Source organism: Mesoplodon bidens (assembly GCF_964165515.1).
Source record: "Mesoplodon bidens genome assembly, contig: HAP1_SCAFFOLD_621, whole genome shotgun sequence".
NCBI classification, from domain to species: Eukaryota; Metazoa; Chordata; class Mammalia; order Artiodactyla; family Ziphiidae; genus Mesoplodon; species Mesoplodon bidens.
The window spans coordinates 79,941-92,221 of NW_027672405.1; the positions used below are offsets into that span (position 1 = coordinate 79,941).

Here is a 12,281-nt window from a genome sequence, read left to right on the forward strand (position 1 = left end):
AAAATCACAAATGGAAATTATACAATATATTCCTAAATAATTCATGGGTCAAGTAAGAACTCATAAGGGGAATTAGAAATAATTTGAGATGAATTAAAATGAAAGTATAACATATTACTACTTGATTGGTCGCACATAGTCTTTTGAAAAGCAGAGGGGTTAGACAAAGAGATCTAAATTAATTAAAAAATCATTTATTATTCTGGGAATAAAAAGAACTGGGCTTAGTCTCAGTTTTGCCTTTCTTTATCTTTGTGTCTGTTGATCATCTTGGAATAGTCATTACATAGTCAGAATACAGTTGCCATCTCAGGAATCAAATACTGTTATCTCTAGGGCTACCATAACAAGATACCACAAACTTGTTAGCTTAAAAGAACAGAAATTTATTTTATCACAGCTCTAGAGGCCAGAAGATCAAACTCAGAGTGTTGAGAGGGCCATGTTCTTTCTGACACCTCAAGGGGAGGATCCTTCTTTGTCCTAACCAGATTCTGGTGGTGGCCATCAATCACTGGTGTTGGCAGTTTTTGATTTGCAGCTGCATCACTCTGGTCTCTTCCACTGTTGTCACATGGAATTGTCTCTGTGTGTTTCTGTCTCTGGAAACAATTTAAATAGAAATTTGTATTTTAAAAAAACAAACTGTTGATTACTATGCTCTATTTAGATAGTTCCTCTAACCCACCCACCTCCATTTCCCCATATGTATTTGAGAAGGAAAGAGGAACTCCTGTGAGCTATCATTTTGGAAAAAATCAATGATACCGTGTTTTACTAGAGATGCCTCTTATCTAAAATATTTGAATTAAAAATAAAATCTGGGGAAATTGTCACCCAGTTTCCCTCTTCTAGAGGCATGATCTAAATGATAGGCAGCAGAATATTTTATAGCCATGAGGTTTGCTGACATTATTGATTTGATCCAGAATCTGTATTTTCTCTCTAAAGAAAACAGTATTCTCTCTTTCCTTTCTTTAATTTATAATGTTGATGTCTTAAGATTATTGTCAGAGAGGATGCTTGTAGTTCAAATGATTTGGCTGTATTTCACCAGTATTATTACAAGCTAGTCAAACAATGGCTGGGCTCCAGTATAGACCTCGGTCCCTTTGTTCCACTGGGATACGGATGTGAAAGCCACTGTTGCCTTATAATATTCCAAAGACCAAATAAATAAAACAAATAAACACAAAAAAACAAGTAAATGAAACTATCTTAAAACCAACTCTCTTTTCTTCCTCATCCATGTTAATTCTCTTCTACCTAAAATTACTTCCTGGAAGTGATTCTTATGTTTCTTAGAGCCTCTTTATGTATATATCCACACTAATGCATATAAAGCTGTTCCTTGTAGATCTTTTACTTTTTCCATTTGAAGAATTATTTTCACATGTCATATAGAGTTTATCCATTGCATTTTTCCTGTGTATTTGAGCATCATAGGAAGATAAATTCTACTCTTGAAAATGTTAACTGGTGACTGAGACACAGAAAGCTATTCTTCTTACCATTTTTCAATAGTGAGTAGTAGATTCTGTAGGGGTGGAATTTTAAGATGTAAGTATACTGTTTTTCTACACTCCAATTACGTTCCCCTTATCATAGAAATTGACCAGTGAAGTGTGCTGCTGACTTTTCAGAATCCATGTACATACAATCCATTAAGTTATTAGATATAACGTTGGTCAGAAAAGCATACTGTGAAATGTTGCTTTTATTTAAACTCCCACTATTTTCACTCCATGGTTTCAAGATTTGACTTCTTTATTGCCCTCTGGTAGTGGGCTCTGTGAACTGCATATTTACGGGTCTGGAGCACATATCTTCCCGGAGGTATTCAACTCCTCAGGTACAAGCTAAAGAGTAGATGATAAGAAGCATTCATATTTATTAAAACTAATTAAGAATATCAGTAGCCTGATGACTGTTGTTTCTAAAAATATAAACTATTTATCCTTCTGTTGTCAAACAAGCATATTTCATGAAAAGAAGTATAAATCCTTTTTTGCTTGCAATAAAAGAACAATAATTGAAGGTATTCTTCATTTGGACCAAATACCTTCTCTGAAAATATAAGTTAAAATAGGAGTTGAACTTTTGCAAAATACTCTTTAGTAAATAAAACTCCACATATAATTTCAAATTATCATTGAATTTTACCTTAAATTTAAATATCTATATTGACTTAAATGCTGTCCTCTGTAATTTCGGATGATTCCCTCCTTTATATCTTCTTCCTCTCTTCAACAAATAAAATACATATGAATGCCTAACATGAGGTAGGGTATTCTCTGTGAAATAATGATGTTGGTATACTTGATTTTGACTTAGCAGAGGGATTGAGCCTCTGTGTTGGTGAATTCTCCCCAGATGGTGCGTGGGGAGAGGGTCAGGCATGTCTCTGTGCTCCTGAAGTTTTCTCTGTGAAACTGTCAACCTCCAATATCAGAAATAACTTCCTTCGTCAGAAGGGATTTTCAGACATTAAAAGTTTTCTCTTAAAGTGCAAGTATTTTTAAAATCTATAAAATATAGGGCATTATACATTTTCTTTAGTTACTACAAGCTGAATTTTAACTGAGAAGACTGGGGACTCCATGTATGTGTACATTCATGCATGCATGCATGTTTGTGTGTTACACGTGTGTGTGTGTGTGTGTGTGTGTGTGTGTAGGTCTACTGAGGATACAGAACATATTCTGCACAGAGCCATGGTATATCAGAAGGGAAAAGAGTATAAAGAGTATAAAGGACCAGCTTCACCTGCTTAATTTGTCCCCTGACCTGGTGTCGTCTTATTTTCCACCATCCTTTGCTGATCTGTGTACTAAATACCCAGGGTTCCTGGGTACCCCCAGGTACCTCTGTAAGTTTTACAAGCCTATCAATATCCCATGTACAGTGGATGGAACCTGGACTTTTTGCCCATATAGTTTTCCTTTCCCTCAGAGTTTTCGTCTGAGCTATGTCATGGGGTAGGTGCTGTTGTGAAAATTTGTGCTCACTTGTTAAATAGAAACTACTCATTTAACTGTTTAAACAAATAAACAGTATCTTGAGTCAGTTGCACGGCACCTCCAGTCTCCACAAAGCAGAGTTACTTTGGGACAGGAAGTTCTTTTAGTTTCCCCTTAAATCAAAATACAAAGTTATTGAGCAATTCTAGGACCAACCCTATAGTTGCAAACTTGGGAAGAGCTCACAGGATTCTGTAATTGTTTGTTTACCCCCTTACTGGGACAGCAAATAGCTCAATAGTTCTTATACTGAAGTCAAAAGGAAGAATAATACCGGAACAAAATCTGCATTTAACGTCTACGTCTTATTTTTATTTTCTCTTGGCACATAGTAGGTAACTGTTAAATGTTCTCTTGATAAATATTAAAAACACACAAGGTACTTCATATACTAGGGGTCATAAAATTTCAACTTTTCTTTTGGTGTAGGGGTTGATGATGAAAAGTTTGGAAACTTCTGATCCATGTTAATGTTCCTGCTTTGAGAACTGCAGGGCGCAGCTTTTAGATGGAAAAAGTTGCCAAGAGGACCAGAAGTAGAATAAAGACATTTATGTAATTCTTCCTTATAATTTCATTTATTGGTTTTCAGCATCTAACTTTGAAAAGTTGCCTGAGGCTGCCTAGGGTCTGCAATAAGGATCACAGCTGTGCTGTCCTACCCCCTCCCCACACGTGGGGAGCAGAGCCTTCCCAGCAGTGCTAATAGAGCCCCATGGCTTTCCGCCCACCTCGGTACTGCTCAAAGCAGTGGCTTTTTTCTACCAGCCTCACCCTTCTCCATGTAAATCTTTTTCTTCTTTCCAGTTTTATTGAGATATAATTGACATGTAACACTGTATAAGTTTAAGGTGTACAACATAATTTGATACATGTATATATTGCAAAATGATTATACCACAATAAGGTTAATTAACACACCCATGACCTTACACAATTAATTACCTTTTGTGTGTGTGTGTGTGTGTGTGTGTGATGAGAACATGTAAGATCTACTATCTCAGAAACTTTTGAGTATGCAATAGAGTGTTGTTAACTATAGTCACCATGCTGTACATCAGACTCCCAGGATTTATTCATCTTACAACTGGAAGGTTATACCCTTTGACCAACAACTCCCCATTTCCTCCACTCCCCAGCCCTTGACGGCCACCATTCTACTCGGTTTCTGTGAGAGCAGCGTTTTTAGATTACACGTAAAAGTGAGATTATGCAGTGTTTGTCTTTCTCTCTCTGACGCATTTCACTTAGCATAATGCCCTCAAGGTTCATCGAAGTTGTTGCAAATGGCAAGATTCCCTTATTTTTTAAGGCTGAATAACATTCCATTCTACATATGTGCCATATTTTCTTTATTCATTTGTCTGTCAATGGACACTATAGAAACAGAAACTCACTCAGTTCCTACAAGTGTCCAAGGTAACAATAGACAAAATATGGATGTTGGTGGGTGTAAATCCAGGCAGTAGGTTAGACTACATCCCACAGGCAGGAAGACCACTATTTTAGGAGGAGCTGCTTTGAATATGAATCAAATAATAATTGATTTATATATCACCAGTTCAGAACTAACTCATCTGTTTTAGACACCTCACCATAGATATGAAATGAGAATGAGTGGAAAAGGAGGCTTCTGAAGGCAAACAGTCATAAAACCCATTATTATTCTGTAAAAAGGAGACTATACAGTCTTACCTTTAGAACCTCAAATCAAAGAAAGACATGTAGCAGCCTCAGTAGGATATAATCACAACAGAAAAAATACAAGCAGAAGGCAGAGGAAAAAGAAGTGCCATTTGGTATGGGAATAACTAGCTCTGTATGTCTCAAAAGCCTCCTATAAACATGTCTGGGTGTCAATACAGTGTAATAATTAATATCCATAAACCCTGAGTCTTAAGAAAAAAGAACTGTATCTTTTGCTTTCTTTTAGAAAGGGACAGAAAGGTAACTATATTTGCTTTAATAAATACAGAGACTTGGTGCACTTAAATATTTGATCAACTAATTTTAAAAATGTTTCTTACAGCATACATCATTTTCTGATGAAACGGGTAAAATAAGGTTCTAGGGTGTGAGGAGGGCATGAGGTATTATACACATTTTCTTTTCTGTCCTTTTGTAGCTGAATATCCTTTTCCAGGCCTAAAGAAGTAGTAAAATTATGGATCTAAGATTGAATAAAAGGTTTCATAGACATATTTTACATATATGCCATTAGATTTCCACAGAGTTATTTCAGGCTGCTGACAGGCTGCTTGCTTGAGCTGAGACCCCTCTAAACAAAGCCCAGGAAGAAACTAACAACTGTGAAAGCCAACTTATTTCTTCTGTGAGTAACTTGGCTGCAGAGCAGACTAATTACGCCTTTAACCACACTGTTTGAACTCTTTGTCCTTATCTGGGCATCACTATTCTGAAAGTAGAGAAGGGGACTAGGGAAGTTAAAAGAGACAAAAGATGTAAATATGGTCTCTTTGCAGAATCTCAGAGGTCAGGCAACAGTTCTACCTCAGGTGCAGCCTGAATGCTAGTCTCCACCTGGAGTGAATCACTGAAGGATCATTTCTCAGCACATAGTCAGTGTTTGTTAAATTTTCATATTATTTTATCCCAGTGAATAATACTGATGAGGGATTTTGAAACTATTACATTCCGCCAAAGGACTTGATTTTGTAATGATACCAAACCTTGGAAAATAAAGGAAGTAGAGATTGGTGAATCCTTGACAAATTATTAGAGTTATAACTGATTGTTTCATAAGGAAAGATAGGGAATGGATCATTTCGGAACCTGAATGAATACTTTGAATCTCATCTGTTTCTGTTAAAACTACAGGTTAGTTGAGCTCAAAAATTGTAGGTATAAAAATTGTGTTTTTTGGTAATAAAATTTGTTTTAACCCTTCTCTCAATTATGCATTTAAATGTTGACCAATTCACAAGTAACTGTTTACAGTCAATGGATTGGCAAGTGGCTTTGGGATCATTCATTTTATAGTCTGGGATTTCCAGTGTTATCTTTATTTTCCCATGTATACTCTATTTCATACATTTTATTAGCAGTAGTAGTAGAAATAGTAGTAGTAATATCATTATTATTTAGTTAGAGTAGAATTGTTTCTATAACTTCTTATGGTCAGACATATACTAAGCAACACACATTTTGAAAGCACTGGTGTTGGAGTAAATTCGATGTTGATGAGACTCGTCACTGCCCTTAAAGGAGCTTGTCTTCTAGTTGGAAAGATGTGACATATACAATAATCTGAGGCATTAAGTAAATACATGGGTCTGAGGGCAGAAGATCCTGAAGGAAGCAAGCTGCAAAGAACTCATTTTGAATCCTGGCATTCATATTGGCAGATCTCCTCACACCTTTTTAGGACAGTTATAGACAAAGCAAGTAGGACTGGAGAATACACTACAATGGCCAAAATAAGATTTCATGTCATTTCAGCCTAGGGGATTCTTTCTAGGCTTTGAGCATATGATAATTTAAATGCCACCTAAATAGTAAATTTACTTTAATGCTGACAATGTAGAAAAGATATTTTGCTGCAAAAGTATACACAGTAGTAACAAGTGGATTTTGGAAGAAACTAATATTTTGTCTTATACTGATACTACACTATTGCCCTAGACCTAGCAGCAGCCTTTACTCTTTGTTGTTTTCTTCTAAGACTAAAGAGCCTCTTTATTTTTTTCCACCAACAGATCTCAGAGCAATCTGAGTGCACTGGCCAGTTGGGACACAATTATCATTAGAATTTTTGGCTAGAGAAGAAAGCTCCTAATTTAAGAATGGCTTTTTGCCTTCTGAGAGCTCAGAAGAGCAAATTGCAAGCCATCTACATTTATAAAACATGTTTTAGTATGGAAAATTTCAAACATCTACAGAAGTAAAAAGAAAGAAGTAGAAACGTTCATCAATTGTTCTCATCAAATGTCCATTTCAGGCCAATACATTTTCTCTACACCCTCTCTGACTACTACCGCCATAATCCCCAGCAATTTTAAAGCAAATCCCAGATTTCTTTTTCTCAGTGAAAACGTCAGTATACATATTTCTAAAATGCAAGAACTGCCCTTTGTAAGCTCAACTATGTCATTATCACACATCCGCAAATAATAATAATTCCTTAATATCAAGAAATAGCCAGTCAGTTCATGTTTCCTTGATTGTCCTATACATGTATTTTTATTTTAATAACCATTATTTATTTGATTGCTGATCCAAACACAATTTCTTTTAAAGTATAGGTTTAAAAGAACTCAATTTGCTCATTTTTCTTGCAAGTGTTTGTCATTGAATTCAAAGCATTCATCCAGTAGGGTTCCCAACTGTCTGGATTATGCTGATTGCATCCCCTTTATGCTTATACATTTATCATGCTCCTTTGGCCCATGTATTTACTGTCAGTTGGTAGATAGATCTAGAGCACTGACATAATTCAGGTGTGATTTTTTGTCAGGTTTACTTCATAGATAATATTGATGAATTCCAAAAGGAACTATAAAGTGTCTGTCTTACTGTGATGTTGCAGCCATTAATGATCAATGTCTAGCTCCATTAATTTATTAAGGGTACCAAATGGTGATAGTCTACTAATTAGATTATTATTCATTTATTAGCTAGAACATTATTTCATCAAATACTTGGTTGCCCTGAGTTACAGTTTAATTAGGAAAAGAAGAATAAATGTTTCTTTTATTTTATTTACCAGTTTTACAAAAAAAGGAAAAAACAGGAGAGAGAAAGGTTGACTGCAAAGTAGCTTCCAAAGATGACTAATGAGGCATTTTCTTTCTTTGTTGTTGTTTTCAGTGAGGTTGTTATAAATATTGATGCAGAGATTGTCCCCTCTTAGGTTCACGGATCCTGTTCAAGTTGGCTCCTGAGTCCTTTCCACACAACCACAGTAGTCTTTGAAGTCTTCCCAGCTCTCTTGTACGACAAGGTGTAACAGGAACATCTAGTTCGTTTCTTATGCTGGATTTGAAATCAGCTATTTCTCCAAGGAGGCATTATCCACTGTGTTTATTCAAACTTGTGTTCCTTCTAGTTTAACCTTCTCTCGAGACATGATTTTTTTAAACAAATTACTTACTGAATTTTTTCACCTTTTCAAATCTTGCTATTCTCCAATCACTTCATTTCTGATTTTTTCTAATTTCTTTTATGTTTTTCTTAAAACCAGTTTCTATTCCTTTTAAAATTTCTTTTACTTTTTCCGCAATATCAGGCAATAAATTTCATTTGTTCTGTGGACGTGTCTTTCTGTCACGTTTTCAGGATTTGCTGGAACTTTCTTTTCACCCTTCTTTTTTCTTTTTTTTCCTCACTGATTTTCTACAGGATGTGAATGGAATACTCTTCTGTCACTCATTTTTAAATGAAATAAGTTTCCACTTTAGGAGGGAATCATAGATCAGAATATAATTTCTAGCTTCAGAACTCCAGGGCTCACTATCTTCTATTATTTTCACAACATAATTTTTAAAAATGACCTTAAAATTTCTAAAATCTTCCTCCTCGGCCCTCCTCTGCCCATTTACCCAGGGCTCCTCTTTCTTGTCCTTGTTGAGTATGGGGATTTGTTCTGGAATGGTGCTTTGGTATGATAGGTGTCAAGGTTTCACAGACCCCAGAACACTTGGCATCCTCAGAACATTTCAAAGTTCTTGCACTCAGCTGCAAGGTGGAGCCTGCAACGTTCACTCCCGGTTTCTGTCGCTGTTCTCAATGAGTTTTTGTCTCAGTGAGTTCTTGAACCATAGTAACCTTTGGCTCTCCTGAAAGAGAGAGAGAGTCCTTCCCTCGTCTTCCTCCCACACACCTTGGGATACACATATGTAGGTCTTTTTCCTGTTGTTGATTTGTTCCTACCTGGCTGTATGTTGCAGTTAATGTGGACACCTTGTTGTAGATGTTGTCTGTGGGTTTTTGATCTTGCTATTCTAGATGCTTTTCTTTCTTCTTTGTGGGGGTGGGGGCTTGTGTATTTAGGGGAGGGGTGGCATATTCAGGGATAAAAATCTTCTCTGTAGCCACCATCATTTCCCCAGAATCCTCTGCCATTAATATTTAAAAGAAAATCATAGGAATCATTATCCGGATCCTTAGGATAATCATTACATTGTATCTGTCTTTTTTGCAGGCTTCAAGCTGCCTGTGGCTCCCCACGTTAGTATACTGACATGACTGGGCAATGCCTAATTTGACAGGTTCTTTCTGTACTACCTTCCTCCTAATCATGACAGTCTTGTACGCTATACGTAGTCTTCTTTACTGATAGGGAATTTAGAAAATACAGGAAGCCATGGGTTTAATAGCTGAAAGTGGAATTAATGTGTTATTTTTCTCAGGTAAAATATCATAAGACTCCTTAGGCCAAAGTTGTAAAATGAAATCGCAAATTTCCTGGAATCATTTTGCAAACGTGAATGCCCACATAAAGTACACTAGGACTTGAATCCAAGGAATAACACATTTTTAGAGCCTCCAGATTTATAAACTTAGTACAATTCTGCATTACTCCTTAAGGCAACTGAAGAAAATAATTTTGTGATCAAATAAATATTGATTTTATTAACATAGTTATTTTAAAAGTCTATAAAGCTTTTAAAAAATGTTAAGGCTCTGTCAGGCTCATCAGTTGTTATTTCTTTTCTAGAATCTTGGATAAAGGAACAGTCGTTTGAGGGGAAACATGGTATAAAATGGGAAGATAATCTAACAGTGAAGATAGTTATATCTCTTCCTGTGTGATGAACTACTCCTAAGCTTGGTGGTTTAAAACAGCAGGCACTTTATCTCCTTACAATTTGTGAATCAGCAGAATGGGCTGGGATCCCCTGGGTGGATCTATCTTGCTTTCTCCTGAGGTGACTACTGAGGCTGCCATCATCTGGTTGCTGGACTGGGGCTGGTTGCTTTCACATGTCTGGCCATTGATGCTGGCTGTGGCCTGGGCCTGTTCTCCACTAGGTTAGCCAGGCTTCCTAACATGTCAGGTTTCCATGAGGACAAGCCCTAAAGCACAAGTACTCTCCAAGCTTCAGCTCTTGATATGCCATTGGGCCAAAGCAAGTCATGTGACCAAACCCAGGTCAAGGTGGAACAAAACTACACAGGGTGAGAAAACGGGGGGGAGGGTCATTTTCACTGGGGGTCAGTAGTCTAACAAACTGCTGCAATAACTATATAAAGAAAAGCCCCCCGGAGGACAACTGGCAAAAAATAAATGTGTGCGGGGTGGGGTGGGGGTTTGGCATGGGGGGGGAAAAGGCAGTAAGCAGGGGCTACCAAAATCTGAAGATTCTGGAATTTTTGGAAAATCCACTGGGATTACAGGAGTTACACAACCATGTTCTGACACCAGAAGAAAGGTCCCAGTTGAGCATCAGGGAAATCTAGCGCTCTTCCTCCATTGCATCAATTTCCACATTTCTTTGACTCAGCATATTTGTAGAATGAATCATGACTTTCTATAAATTTTTAGTTCAGTTTTTCAAAGAAATAGTGACCTCGCTTCTATCTGCTGTGCCACAAAAATGCCGTAGAAAAAAATTCCTTCTGTTAAATCGCTCACTAGGTGAAATTGTATGTGTAACCTAGTACCAAAGAGGTATTAAGAATCGCCACAGCCGAGCCGGCCCTCCGCACCACGCACCCTATAGCAGCCAGTGGGTGAGCCGGGAGTCGAGGAGGTCACCGTGGGAAGGAGGGGCGCGGGCAACGTGTCAGCCTCCTTCCATCTCCGTGGAGCCACCTCGTGCCTCTGGTACAGGGAGTCGTCCACAGCAGCCGTCGGTGGCCAGCCTTGCAGCTCTGTGTTCTAGGTCAGTAGCTTCCAAGACTCCAGTTGGATTCATTGGAGTAGGCAACGTGGGGAATCCAGTGGCAAAAGAGCTCTTGAAACATGGCTAGCCACTCACTATTGCTGATGTGTTCCCTGATGCATGCAAAGAGCTGCTAGATGCAGGTGAACCCGGTAGTGTCTTCTGCAGCGGATGTAGCCGAAAAAGGTGACAGAATTATTACAGTGCATCAATGCGCTAGAAGCTTATACTGGAGCAAATGGAATTCAAAAAAAAGTGAAGGAAGACTATTAATAGATTCTAGTACTTTTGATCCTATGGTTTTGAGAGAATTGGCCAAAGAAGTTGAGAAAATGAGAGCAGTTTTCACGGATGCCCGTTTCTGGTAGTGTGGGAATGGCTCGGTCTGGCAACCTCACATTTAGGATGGGAGGGGTTGAGCTGCTGTGGTGCATGGGCTCCCATGTGGTGCATCGTGGAGCTGTCGGGACTGGCCAGGCTTCGCAGATCTGCAAACACTTGCTGTTAGGTGTTAGTAGGATCGGAACTGCTGAAGCTATGAATCTGGGACTCAGGTTAGGGCTTGACCCAAAACTCTTGGCTAAAATCCTAAATACGAGTTTAGGACGATGTTGGTCAAGTGACACTTACAATCCTGTACCTGGGGTGATGGATGGAGTTCACCTGGCTAATTACTATCAGGGCGGATTCTGAGCAACACTCATGGCTAAGGATCTGGGATTAGCATGAGGCTCTGCTACCAGCACGAAGAGCCCAGTCCTTCTGGGCAGTCAAGCCCATCAGATCTGCAGGGGTGTTGTGCGTGAAGGGCTACTCTAAAAAAGACTTCTCATTCGTGGTCCAGTTTTTGCAAGAGGAGGAGACATTCTGAGTTTGCCCTCTGGCTGTGAACACTGAAACATTGAAACCAAACTGTGTCTTGGAGCCCCTTATGGCTCACTCCACAGGAAAATGGGCTTAATCAAAGGTCAACTGTCTGCTTTTGAGTGTCTAGGTCAGGGGTCCCCAACCCCTTGGCCTTGGACGGGTACCAGTCCACAGCCTCTTAGGAAATGGTCTGCACAGCAGGAGGTGAGTCGCAAGCAAGCCAGCTATAAGCTTCATCTGCCGCTCCCTATGGCTCACATTACCGCCTGAACCCCACACACCCCGCCTCCCCTCCCTGGAAAAATTTGCTTCCAGGAAACCGGTCCCTGGTTCCAAAAAGGTTAGGGACCTCTGGTCTAGGTCACAATAGATCCTGGGATTTTTCACCCATTTTAAACTGCTTATTCTTTTTATCTATTTAACAAACATATCATCTGTAATTTTTTTTTTCTGCAAGCCACTGATGGTAACTGCTAGCTAGCTAGCTGATTGGCCTTTTTCAAAAGTTTGATTCCTGAGCATCTTCAGCTAAAACGCTGCCTATTTCACT

At 38.5% G+C, this 12,281-nt stretch overlaps 1 long non-coding RNA gene across 3 annotated transcripts in view; it reads left to right on the top strand.

Annotated features, from left to right (window-relative positions):
- Positions 1–1,458: 1,458 nt before the first annotated feature.
- The window catches only part of LOC308610243, a 34,453-nt gene continuing 23,630 nt past the window's right edge, over positions 1,459–12,281 (top strand). Inside the window, exon 1 of one of the 3 annotated variants that reach the window (XR_014014463.1) lies at positions 1,459–1,852. This is a non-coding gene — a long non-coding RNA (uncharacterized lncRNA). Of the gene's footprint in view, positions 1,853–3,326; positions 3,352–12,281 lie in introns of those variants that run through there. The other 2 variants (XR_014014464.1, XR_014014465.1) reach the window with 2 other exon arrangements.